The 12,991-nt window shown below is 43.0% G+C and overlaps 1 non-coding gene across 1 annotated transcript; it reads left to right on the top strand.

Annotated features, from left to right (window-relative positions):
- Positions 1–10,816: 10,816 nt before the first annotated feature.
- Positions 10,817–10,889, top strand: TRNAV-CAC (transfer RNA valine (anticodon CAC)). Its single transcript has one exon. It is a non-coding gene; the product is annotated as a tRNA-Val (tRNA).
- The last annotated feature ends 2,102 nt before the right edge of the window (positions 10,890–12,991 follow it).

Here is a 12,991-nt window from a genome sequence, read left to right as displayed (position 1 = left end):
GATATGGAACAACTGATTGGTTCAAAATTGGGAAAGGAGTACAAGGCTGTATATTGTCTCCCTGCTTGTTTAACTTATATGCAGAATTCATCATGCGAAAGGCTGGGCTGGATGAATCCCAAGCCGGAATTAAGATGGCCGGAAGAAATATCAACAACCTCAGATATGCAGATGACACAACATTGATGGCAGAAAGTGAGGAGGATTTAAGGACCTTTTAGTGAGGGTGAAAGAGGAGAGCGCAAAATATGGTCTGAAGCGCAACATCAAAAAAACGAAGATCATGGCCCATCACCTCCTGGCAAATAGAAGGGGAAGAAATGGAGGCAGTGAGAGATTTTACTTTCTTGGGCTCCATGATCACTGCAGATGGTGACAGCAGCCACGAAATTAAAAGACGCCTGCTTCTTAGGAGAAAAGCAATGACAAACCTAGACAGCATCTTAAAAAGCAGAGACATCACCTTGCCAACAAAGGTCTGTATAGTTAAAGCTATGGTTTTCCCAGTAGTGATGTATGGAAGTGAGAGCCGGACCATAAAGAAGGCTGATCGCCGAAGAATTGATGCTTTTGAATTATGGTGCTGGAGGAGACTCTTGAGAGTCCCATGGACTGCAAGAAGATCAGACCGATCCATTCTTAAGGAAATCAGCCCTGAGTGCTCACTGGAAGGACAGATCCTGAAGCTGAGGCTCCAATACTTTGGCCACCTCATGAGAAGAGAAGACTCCCCGGAAAAGCCCCTGATGTTGGGAAAGATTGAGGGTACAAGGAGAAGAGGACGAGATGGTTGGACAGTGTTGTCGAAGCTACCAGCATGAGTTTGACCAAACTGCGGGAGGCAGTGGAAGACAGGAGTGCCTGGTGTGCTCTGGTCCATGGGGTCACGAAGAGTTGGACATGACTAAACAACTAAACAAGTACAGTACAGTGGTACCTCGCAAGACGAATGCCTCGCAAGACAAAAAACTCGCTAGACGAAAGGGTTTTTGGTTTTTTGAGCTGCTTCGCAAGACGATTTTCCCTATGGGCTTGCTTCGCAAGACGGAAACGTCTTGCAAGTTTGTTTCCTTTTTCTTAACACCGTTAATACAGTTGTGACTTGACTTCGAGGAGCAACTCATAGAACGCGCGGTGTGGTAGCCTTTTTTGAGGTTTTTGAAGACTTTGGTGATTTTTGAAGCTTTTCCGAAACTTTTCCGACACTGTGCTTCGCAAGACGAAAAAAATCGCAAGACGATAAAACTCGCGGAACGAATTAATTTCGTCTTGCGAGGCACCACTGTATCTGATATTACCATAATCTGTGGTATTATGACATCTAGTGGCTATAAATGGAAATAACCATTAGAAAATTTGCCAATGAGAATATAAGAGCTGGGCTGGATCACACCAAAAGAGATCTAGTCCAGCAACCTCTTTCCATATTAGGCAACCAGTACTCTTCCCAAGTGTGATCCCCAGCTACTGATGTACTGAGGCACACCACCCCTAATTTGGAGCTATCATGCCTAGTAATTTCATTGATAATTTCATTGGCCTCTGGGTCAAGAGACAATGGAGTGTGCCTCTGGGGGTGAAGTTAGGCATTAGCTGCACTAAAGTGACCTCCCCGGGGTACAGGCCTGGGCAGTGTGTATGGAGGTCTTGGACTGCCCAGATGCCAAGACCCCCTCTTGACCTCACTGATGTGGTCCAAAGGCAAGCAGAGGAAATGTGTGTAATCCTTTTTCAAAGCTATCCAAGTTTGTTGCCTTCACTACATGTTGTGGGACTTAATTCAAGAGTTTTAACTATGCATTGTGTAAATAAATAGTTTATTTTGTCTGTTGAATGGTTCTGTGATCTAATATTATGAGAGAGGCAGAGAATTTTCTCTCATCCACTTTCTCAACACAATGGTAACTTTAAACATTTCTGTCAGTTCCCCGCTTACTTGCTTTTTTTCTAAAGTAAAAAGTTCCAGAAGTTGTAACCTTTCCTCATAGGGGAGTTACTCCAATCTCTTGGTCCTTTTGGTTGAACCTATTCTGGTATTCCAAATGTGGCAACACCATAGATTTGTATAACAGCTTCTTGATATTGGCAGTTTTATTTTCAATCTGTTACCTTACGAAGCCTAAGCTAGATTTTGCCCTGCCATACATTGGGTTGACATCTTCACTGAGCTATCCACTACAACCCCAAGGTCTCATTTATGCTTCTTTGGCTACATGTCTCATCCTTACACATTCGAAATGCAGAAAATTATTGTTCAGTCACAGGAAAACAAGCCCCTTCTTGTATAGTGGAATTATGTAGGGGTGCATATGGGTAGAGAAATTCAAGGTACAGAACTATGTGGTTTTGGAATTCCTAACAAAACACCAATTTTGTTGGTTTTGTGACTTGGACCATCTGAGCTTCAGTGGAACTTCCTACCAAGTCAGTGTTCATGGGTCATTCTTAACTTGAAATCATGAAATGTGATGTCAAAGTGCTAATTGTTCTATTCTTTAAGGTTCTTTAACCAATAAAACAGTTTTTAACCAACAGGGGGCAACATTTTGCTACGCAAACTTGCATTTCGACTCCTGCTTGTTATTAAGCGCTAGGCTGAGTCCTTTTACTTGGAACAGAATTATCTTCACATTTGCGTGTGCGAACCAAGCTGCTAGCGCTTTCAGACTGCCTTTCATAGTGCAGGTTGGGAAGGTCCGTAGCTCAGTGGAGAACACAGGTGTCAGGTTAAGTTCTTAACATTCCCAATTAGACTTCAAATGAAAGTTGCACTTGCTGAGATTATCTCTTCTACACAACTATTAAAAATGCAGGAGTCCTGTTTTCTTTTGCATCTGGACACCCTATTTTTTATTTATTTACAAAAATATAAATGTATATATTGCCCACTCATAAAACATCAAGGTGGTGTATTCCCTCAGAGGAGTGCAACCCCATTCAGAACAGGCAACTGGCCTGTCTTCCAGACACAGGAACCACCTCCCCACAGAGCCTTCATCTTCACAGGCTCTGGCCTAAGTTTATTGACCCTCATCCAGTCCACCACTGCATTCAGGCATTGGTCCAGAACTTGCACAGCCACATTCAGATATTATGAAGAAACCAAGCAGCATGTCACCAGCATATTGATAACACTCTGCTCCAAAACCCATAACAGCCATTCCCATCCACTTCATGTAGAGATGTTAAATAGCATCAGGGACAAATTGTGGGTGGGGAGAATCATTGGGACAATTGAATGTAGAGAAAGAGCTCAATACTCCTTGCCCCTTCAGCCCATTTACACTGCAGGGTTGCCATATTTTGAACAGCAGAAAAGAGGACACATTTGTTGACTTCTACTTCTAACTTTGGATCTTTATGATGACTCACTTTACATACTCATGAAAAAGAGGACCTATGGCAACCCTAATTTACAGTTATGGTTGCTCTGCTGCTGCTGCTTTAGGGATGGGGGGACTAATAATAATAATAATAATAATAATAATAATAATAATAATAATGATGATTTATTATTTATACCCCACCCATCTGGCTGGGCTTCCCCAGCCACTCTGGGTGGCTTCCAACCAAATATTAAAACACAGTAATCCATCAAACATTAAAAGCTTCCTTAAACAGGGCTGCCTTCAGATGTCTTCTAAAAGTTTGGTAGTTGTTGTTCTCTTTGACATCTGGTGGGAGGGCGTTCCAAAGGGCGGGTGCCACTACCGAGAAGGCCCTCTGCCTGGTTCCCTGTAACTTGGCTTCTCACAGTGAGGGAACCACCAGAAGGCCCTTGGCGCTGGACCTCAGTGCCCGGGTAGAATGATGGGGGTAGAGACGCTCCTTCAGATATACTGGACCGAGGCCATTTAGGGCTTTAAAGATCAGCACCAACATTTTGAATTGTGCCTGGAAATGTACTGGGACCCAATGTAGGTCTTTCAAGACCGGTGTTATGTGGTCTCGGCGGCCGCCCCCAGTCACCAGTCTAGCTGTAGCATTATGGATTAGTTGTAGTTTCCGGGTCACCTTCAAAGGTCATCCCATGTAGAGCGCATTGCAGTAGTCCAAGCGGGAGATAACCAGAGCATGCACTACTCTGGCGAGGCAGTCCACAGGCAGGTAGGGTCTCAGCCTGCGTACCAGATGGAGCTGGTAAACAGCTGCCCTGGACCCAGAATTCACCTGTGCCTCCATGGACAGCTGTGAGTCCAAAATGACTCCCAGGCTGCGCACCTGGTCCTTCAGGGGCACAGTTACCCCATTCAGAACCAGGGAGTCCTCCACACCCGCCCGCCTCCTGTCCCCCCAAAACAGTACTTCTGTCTTGTCAGGATTCAACCTCAATCTGATATAAAGTGATGAAAAAGGCTTGTGATAGAAGTGATTCCTAAAGAGGAGAGAGAGACCATATAGACAGAAATGGCTAGAGCAATCTATGCAGGCAATAGTCACTCAGAATGGGAGTGTGATAGACCATCTACACCTGGGGAACTGGGCACCTATTCCACTGAATTACACGTCAGGTTTTCTGAGCTTGCTAAACGGAAAACATGAGTGTGCCTTTTGATTATTATAAGATGAATGGTGGGCATGTTTCAGCACTTTCAAGTCTCATGAGTTTCAAATGGAGACTGAAACATGTAGATTAAACATGTAGAAGGTGACCTGGAAACTACAACTAATCCAGAATGCGGCAGCTAGACTGGTGACTGGGAGCGGCCGCCGAGACCACATAACTCCGGTCTTGAAAGACCTACATTGGGTCCCAGTACATTTCCAGGCACAATTCAAAATGTTGGTGCTGACCTTTAAAGCCCTAAATGGCCTCGGTCCAGTATATCTGAAGGAGCGTCTCCACCCCCATCATTCTACCCGGGCAGTGAGGTCCAGCGCCGAGGGCCTTCTGGTGGTTCCCTCACTGCGAGAAGGCAAATTACAGGGAACAACAGCAATACATCCATGTGGAATCAGTGATACTCACTACTGAGTAAACATTTAAAGGAGTAAATGGAAGTCAGTGTGGCTTTTTGTAACAGGCAACCAAATCCCATGAACATTTACACAGAAAACAGTTCAGTGAAGCAAGTAGAGATGGGTGGCGCTCTGCTGCAGTCCTATGAACACTTTAGGAATGAGTTCTTTTGAACTCAGAAGAGCTTACGTTTGAATAAGCATGTGATCAGAGTGCAAAATGTGTAAAGCAGGCTGGCAAAACATAAATAGACTGACATCAGGATTAAGGCTGAGCAGGCCTCCCCTCCCTTTAAATGCAAGCTGGATCAAAGCCCCTAAGCAGCAGAATAGAGTGTTATGGTGTTTGTCCAGCAAAACCTTCAGCTTCTTAGCTAGCCTTTGCCTCTTTAACTTTTAACACGCTTCTCCAATTAAGCTCTGGCCCTCAATTAATCATTAAGATGACAGAACTGAAGAGTCAGGCACAGCTGCTGCAATTTGATTTATCCACCAAGCAGACCTGTTGATGAGGGGAGAAACATTGGCTTTAATTTAGAGTGAATTGGGTCTGAGGATTTGGTGGGTTGTTGTTGTGATGAACTGGAACCTCGTCTTTTCCAGCTTTGACAGCGGGAAAATCTTGATGTGATTTGTGTGGGCTCTTCCAAGCCTTGACGTTTTTCTCTGAACAAGGCTAGAGTCATTATATTGGACGTGCCAATACTAATAATTTAGGCTCCCTCTCTTTCAGTTCTTCTTTAAAAGATAGTATCTTTTACTTTCAAAGATAAAATAAATAATAGGCATACAGCATTCTGGTCTTTCGTTCACCAAGAATTAATCCTACTTGTTACTAGGCTCTTTGCTAACAAATGCAAGGGCTAACAAGACTTTATATTTTCAACTTCTGTTAAATAATCATAACAACAAACAATTAGATATTAATAAAATTTAAAATGACAAAACCCTTATCCACCAAGGTGAGGCATATGCGTTTATTGACCAGAACATTGGTATCCACAAAAAACTTTTTTTTTTACTGCATAAACCAGTGATAGTTCAATTTAGTTGCCGTATGGAAATTGGACAGTGATAATCTCAGAAGCAGGAGTGTTACAGTGCAGATAGCTCTTGGTTTGGGAAGAGCTCCTTTGATCCTCCCAAAGAGCAACAGTTGTCAAGAAAAGCCTGATCAAATGTAAACTCTCCCTCTCTTATTCCCCAAGGATGAAGCCACACTAGGTAATAGTAAATAGGTAGAGTTGGATTGTCCGAAAAAGACCAAGCTAGGCTGGAGACTGCCTCCAGCTAACCTATTGCTGACCCATCTCCCATGAAAAGCATTCCCATTGCTAGAATGCTCCCACGAGTAGCTTGGGTTTGAAATTTACCAAACCAAAGTAATATGCCCCTCCAGCCCTCTATTCATTACTTCAATTAACAATCAGTCGCCTGAAAAATGCCCCAATCTGTTTCACGGGGAGGTGCGTGGAAAATCTATGAGCCAAGCCAATTAGCATCCCGTTTGTGGCTCTCTGGGGAATTTAATTGGAGCTACTTGGTTGATCGAAGGCCCAATAACATTTTCATTTTGTTAGGGAGAATGCAAGGTTTGTTAAATGAGCAGATTCCCTTAAGGCCCATCTGCGGATCGGCATTTCCAGGCCAGAAGGGGCAATAAGGCAAGCGTGCTTTTTTTTTTGCATACACATGGCTTCTGTATTCCCCGGGACCAGGCTACAGCAGCTGGACACAAACAGAACAAGCCTTTGCCACCCGGGGTGGGCGTTACAGCTTCTCCACTAAATTGTTGCACACATGAGCAGGCCCATTGTCTCCTTTTAAAAGGGCATTTCAACTGCCCATTACCAGGCAGCCGCCAGACAACAAAAAGGATGCAGCCTCTGTGTGGACAACCTGTCTGCTGAGCATATTGTTAGGGGGCAATTAATTTGCAAATTGCCTGTTTGTAAATCCAGGCCTGAATCAGTTACCTTCCTCTCCCCAAAGCGTGCTTTCATTTTCAATTACGATTGTTGTTCTTTCTCCCCTCCCTTCATAAAAGGAAGTCCCATGAATAAGTAGGGTAATCTGATGAGGAGCACCGAACAAAAAGAGTAATTGTTTCTGCCTTGACAAGTGGAAGAAGAAACAGCTTTAAGCAGAGCTTTTTTCTGGGGGGACACAAGGGTACGCGTACCCCTAAACATTTTGCGAATCTCTGTACTTTTGTCCATTTACTGTATTTATTCTCCCTGATTTGAAGTATAAAATGGTGATTTTCTTGAGTCAAAATGAGAGTACCCATAAACATTTTTTTAAAAGAAAAAAAGCACTGGCTTTAAGGGGGGGACAGGGGGGGGGATTATATACATAACACTTTCTGCTTGTATCTTAGGCTGGAGTCAGAGAATAATTTTTGAAGTGATTTGAAGATGGTATGATTCACCCATCATTCTTCTTGTATTACAATATTTTCCTTTGACTGGCTATTGTTTCTAGTCAAGTAAGTTTGCCAACAAAAGTCCGTATAGTTAAACATATGGTTTTCCCAGTAGTGATGTATGGAAGTGAGAGCTGGACCATAAAGAAGGCTGATCGCCGAAAAATTGATGCTTTTGAATTATGGTGTTGGAGGAGACTCTTGAGAGTCCCATGGACTGTAAGAAGATCAAACCTCTCCATTCTGAAGGAAATCAGCCCTGAGTGCTCACTGGAAGGACAGATCCTGAAGCTGAGGCTCCAATACTTTGGCCACCTCATGAGAAGAGAAGACTCCCTGGAAAGACTTCCCAGATGTTGGGAAAGATTGAGGGCACAAGGAGAAGGGGATGAGAGAGGACGAGATGGTTGGACAGTGTTCTCAAAGCTACCAACATGAGTTTGACCAAACTGCGGGAGGCAGTGGAAGACAGGAGTGCTTGGCGTGCTCTGGTCCATGGGGTCACGAAGAGTTGGACACGACTAAATGACTAAACAACAACAACAAGTTTTGCAGGTTTTTGAAGTGCTGCAAAGAATTTGCAAACAAGCAATATAATAGAGGAGTATTCAAGCCACGTGGAATGATGCTTCATCATACAACATTTAATGCTGAAAAAAATTGTCTCCAGCTTGAATATATTGAAGGACAATGGTCTGTTTTGCCTGTAATGGAAAACAAAGGTGTCTGCCTTTGTGAATGAACTGCAGCAAACTCTTTCTTCACCTTCTATCAGAGGAGCAGATTAGAAGCTTCTGAGTTTAAACAAATGTCAGTTCACTGTGACATCTAAGTTTGGAAAACTGTGGTTTTTTTAACCCTAGTTAGTGGGGATAAACCAGATCAAACTGTGGTTTCAGACCCTAGGTTGTTCACTAACTAGTGGTGAAAAACACACATTCCCTTTAGAACAGATATCATGGGAGCTGTGGTTTGTTGAAAATTGGAAGTGGGAGCTTCTGATTCCCTTCCTTGACAAGGGAAGATGTTACATTTCATATATATATATATACATATATATATATATATATATATATATATATATATATATATATAATGCATATACGTACATGACACACACATATTACAGATATGCATTGATGCAAATCTATTTGTGTTGTAGAACACAACGGCAGTCTGTGGGTAGTTATTATTATAGTTATTTCCTATTGAGCAACACAGGAAACCTCTCTCTAAATGAAATCGAACACGTGAGTACAAAAAAAGACAGGTTTGCAAACACATGCTCATATGTTCTTGGCTGCAGCTCCCTGCTGAGTGTCTACACTTGGTGGCAAAACCCAGATTGGCCTCCCCGTAATGTATGAATACCCCTAATTTGTAGAATGGATGGTTGTTGGTAGGGTTTAATTTCTTCAGATTGGGTTGTAGCACAGTTTTTTGAGAGGACTTGCTACTGCCTTGTTAGTGAAATGTGGAAAACAACATCAGCTGACCAAATAAGCAATGAACTTATTGCTGTTTGTTCATGTAGTAGCCTTATGCCATATTGCACCCTTTCCCTTCCCAAACTTGTCAGTTCCAAACCAGCTTTGTGTCTTTATTCTGTGCCATTAACACTTTGGCAATAGAAAAAGTGGTATATTTATCATGGCAAATTCTCTAGGATGAGGGGATTATTGCTGTCAGGAAATAGACGTTTTGCCGTTTGCACTATGCTAGGCTGCTGGGGGTGAATGGGATTGAAACTGTTATTATGCCTTTAAGACAAAAGAGAGGATTGGGTTATTCAAAATTGATTAGAAAAAAAATGCTTTCAATGTGATTTCTTTATAATAAAAAGTTAATAATGTCAAAGCTAAATAATAACATTGTTTCTTTATCTGGGTCTTCCAAGTCAAGCACTGCTGGGGATCAGGCATTCGGCTGGTGTAAAGGTTTCTCCTGGTGTAAATCAGAGCAACTCTGTTTCATATGATAGTTTTATGCTGAAGATAAAGCCATGCGATTCCTTGCAAACCATCACCTTGCTATCAGAATCATGGGAAATCATATAACAGGATTTGATGAAAGCTAATCATATTAAAGAGCAAATAAGGTAGGTTAGGGACATGTGAGAGGGAGAGAGAGACTATTTAATTTGTCATCTTATGAACGTTTTAATATCTGAAAAGCTACCAATTTGTCAAGTCAGTTCGAAACTCAGGACAGAGCTGCTAATCTTTTTATGATTATCTACATTTTTTATTACTGATATTATTTCTATTTACTACAGAAAATCAGGAGGCGTACACCTGGCCTAGCAATACTCTTGGCCTAATCTTCTTTAAAGCTCTGTAGGGCATTACCAGATATAATCTAACCCTCCCAGGTTAATGTCAATGCCCTTATGGGCATAAACTCTTCTCCAAGAGAATTAGGTATTTTCCTTATTATGAATGCAATACCTTTCCAGAGAATGTCACAAAAGAAGTTTCCATGAAAATTGGATTGGCTTCTAGCAGAATGATGCTGTTTTTCTTGAGAAAGGGAAAAGTGCATGGGAAGAGTAAACACCCCTGTTTACTTTACTGCCCCCCTAAATAAAAAACTGGTGATAGTCATATTGATCATCAAACCAGAAAACAGTGGTACCCAGCAACTTCTTTGACTGCAATATTTGGGAGTGGGTTGGTATTCTGACTCCTGTCAATTAAGCTAGAGACTGGGATAAAGGTTAAGGGACCCCTGACCATTAGGTCCAGTTGTAACCCCTGGGGTTGCGGTGCTCATCTCGTTTTATTGGCTGAGGGAGCTGGCGTACAGCTTCCGGATCATGTGGCCAGCATGACTAAGCCGCTTCTGGCGAACCAGAGCAGCGCACGGAAACGCTGTTTAGCTTCCCGCCGGAGTGGTACCTATTTATCTACTTGCACTTTGACGTGCTTTCGAACTGCTAGGTTAGCAGGAGCTGGGACCGAGCAACGGGAGCTCACCCCGTCGTGGGGATTCGAACTGCCGACCTTCTGATCGGCATGTCCTAGGCTCTGTGGTTTAACCCACAGCGCCACCCACACTGCGATGAGACTGGGATGCAGAGGCATTATTTAAGCAGGACAGGAGAAGTATTTCCCACTACATTTCAGACTCCATGTGATTATTACTTAGGAGCACGTGTCTGTCTGGCCCACCTTTAGTTCTACAGAATAACAATTTTCCTCAGTAATTAAACTGACATATGTATTAGGTATGTATGCCAACAGCACCACCATCTCTTTACTTTATAAAAAGGGGGTGAATGGATTTTCTATTCAAGAAAAAACTGTGCGGTATTCAACACTAGTCCTACTCAAAGTAGAATTTAGTTGGGGACAACCCTGGGTGCAGCCTTAGAAATTGCTTCTATTTTAAAAACAAGTTACTGACTTATGAAAGTTATATATATACAGCTGGGTTTCTGTAGTGTAGTGGCTATCACGTTCGCCTCACATGCGAAAGGTCCCCGGTTCGAAACCAGGCAGAAATGGCCTTACATACATTTTCCTGCCAACCTAGCAGTTCGAAAGCATGTCAAAGTGCAAGTAGATAAATAGGTACCGCTCTGGTGGGAAGGAAAACGGCATTTCCGTGCACTGCTCTGGTTCGCCAGAAGCGGCTTAGTCATGCTGGCCACATGACCCAGAAGCTGTACGGCGGCTCCCTCGGCCAATAAAACGAGATGAGCGCCGCAACCCCAGAGTCGGTCATGACTGGACCTAATGATCAGGGGTCCCTTTACCTTTACTTTATATATATATATAATTGTTGCAAACCGCTTTGATTTCTTTAAAAAATGTAATTGCAGTATACAAGTATGGAAAATAAATGAATAAATGACTCATGAAGACATTCCCTTGCTGAGTCCTGCAGACTCGGTTCCGGCTGGACAGCTCCCCACCTGCTCTCTGTCCCTCTGTTCTCATTTTGTGTTTTTTATGTTGTGAACCTCCCTGTGATCTCCAAATGATGGGCGGCATACAAATTTCATTCATTCATTCATTCATTCATTCATTCATTCATAGTACCTGCTGCCATGTGTCATATCATGATGGACATCTCCAGCTAATTCACATCTCTTTAAATTCTCACTCCTTAGGAGTACCCACTTCTGCTTTTTTAAGTATATTCTCTTCCTGTGTGTGCCTTCACTCATGTTACCAGGATGGCAGAGTTGGGCATCACCCTTAGGGGAAGACATGGTATAGGTGCCTAAGATACAGCTCATGCTCAGCTTCACAACTGAACTAGTAATAGGTATATATAAAGGTAAGGTAAAGGTACCCCTGCCCGTACGGGCCAGTCTTGCCAGACTCTGGGGTTGTGCGCCCATCTCACTCAAGAGGCTGGGGGCCAGCGCTGTCCGAAGACACTTCTGAGTCACGTGGCCAGCGTGACATCGCTGCTCTGGCGAGCCAGAGCCGCACACGGAAACGCCGTTTACCTTCCTGCCAGTAAGCGGTCCCTATTTATCTACTTGCACCCGGGGGTGCTTTCGAATTGCTAGGTTGGCAGGCACTGGGACCGAGCAACGGGAGCGCACCCCGCCGCGGGGATTCGAACCACCGACCTTTCAATCGGCAAGCCCTAGGCGCTGAGGCTTTTACCCACAGCGCCACCCGCGTCCCTTATAGGTATATATACAACTGCCTTAAACAGTGGCTCACCCATCAGTTTTGGCCCTTCTTTCTGTGTCGCAAGTGGTCTGCCTTCATTTTTTAATTTATAAAAGTACTACCTAAACATTTCCCCCTTCACTCATCCCCCTTTTCACTGAAAATTTGATTTATTTATTTTTAAAGGTACAAAACTACTATTTGGGCTTTTTCTAGAGCAGGGCAGCCAGCCAGTGTTATGTACAACAGTTTTCTGGTTTCAGACATCCAGAATCCTTCCCTAACCCCACAACCCACAAGTCAAAGTTTGCTTGGATTGACTTACAGTGTGGGCATTTCCAGAGCAATCCCCCAAAATGAAATGTTTGTCTTGACCCTTAGATCGCTTTCTGCTTGGAAGAGCCCTTGTACATTCGACAGCATGATCTTCTGCTGCAAGCTGCAAGCGCCCTAACGCCCTCTAACTTTTAAAAGTGTGCTGCTGCCCTTTTCAAAACATCCCTCCCTCTCTTCTCCAAAGGGTTAAGCACTTTATTTAGATGGGTTTGTTGGTTACGTTATAGTGCTTTGCTTGTTCTGAGAATTAATGAAAGATAAGCTAAAAGTTCATTTATAAGAGTATTAAAGGATAATTATGATGGAGTAAATGCAAAGGGTCAAAAAGCATTATGATGAACAGCTACATAACATACCGCTTGGGAAACTGGCTAAAACAGATCTAGTAATAATACTAAATACCCACCTTTGGATTCCATCAGATGGGGCATTCTTCCGTTTTATATTTTATTTTTATCATTAAACTCTTCCTTTGCTTCCTTCTCCCCCCCCCCCCCAAATTTTAATTTAAAGTGAGCTATTTGGAATTTTCTCTTCATCTGCCCATCATGATAACTCAGCCTCTGCGACTTAAATTAAAGTTGAAGGCAGGATCGCGAATATGTGACCTTTTAATATCAACAAAATAATAAAAAAGATT

Source organism: Podarcis muralis, chromosome 3 (genome assembly GCF_964188315.1).
Source record: "Podarcis muralis chromosome 3, rPodMur119.hap1.1, whole genome shotgun sequence".
In the NCBI taxonomy this organism is placed as follows: domain Eukaryota; kingdom Metazoa; phylum Chordata; class Lepidosauria; order Squamata; family Lacertidae; genus Podarcis; species Podarcis muralis.
The sequence above is the reverse complement of the archived record's forward strand: the minus strand, read 5'-3'. Positions and strand labels throughout refer to the sequence as shown.